Consider the following 369-nt stretch of genomic DNA (forward strand, 5'->3'; position numbering starts at 1 on the left):
ACATAAGTATTGTCAGCAACATGTATTGAAAGTACTCATTGGGCCGCAGAAAGGTCCCTGTGACACGAGGCATTACGGTGTATGCAGTATTCCATGTTGTAGCCGGTCGAGGTAAAAATTGTTCTTTTTATGTTTATTTAAGTAAAGATTTTGTTATTAATATAATAGTATATTTTGTATGTAAAAATGTTACCTAATCTACAAAGTAACTATACCTGTCAGATAAATGTAGCACAGTAATCTTTTAGAGTTGAAGAATAAAGTACCCTAAACTGGAAATACTCCAGTAAAATGTACTTAATTAGCCTACTTTTCACCACTGCCAACTGAGCATCTAACTGAGCAATTCATTACATTTGTCTAATTGCT

General features: G+C 33.3%; 1 protein-coding gene across 1 annotated transcript in view; it reads left to right on the forward strand.

Annotated features, from left to right (window-relative positions):
- Positions 1 to 369, forward strand: part of LOC116705855 (tensin-4) — a 10,698-nt gene that overhangs the window by 7,037 nt on the left and 3,292 nt on the right. The gene's annotated exons all lie outside the window — the stretch shown is intronic.

The sequence above is a fragment of the Etheostoma spectabile genome, chromosome 2, assembly GCF_008692095.1.
Source record: "Etheostoma spectabile isolate EspeVRDwgs_2016 chromosome 2, UIUC_Espe_1.0, whole genome shotgun sequence".
Classification (NCBI taxonomy): Eukaryota; Metazoa; Chordata; class Actinopteri; order Perciformes; family Percidae; genus Etheostoma; species Etheostoma spectabile.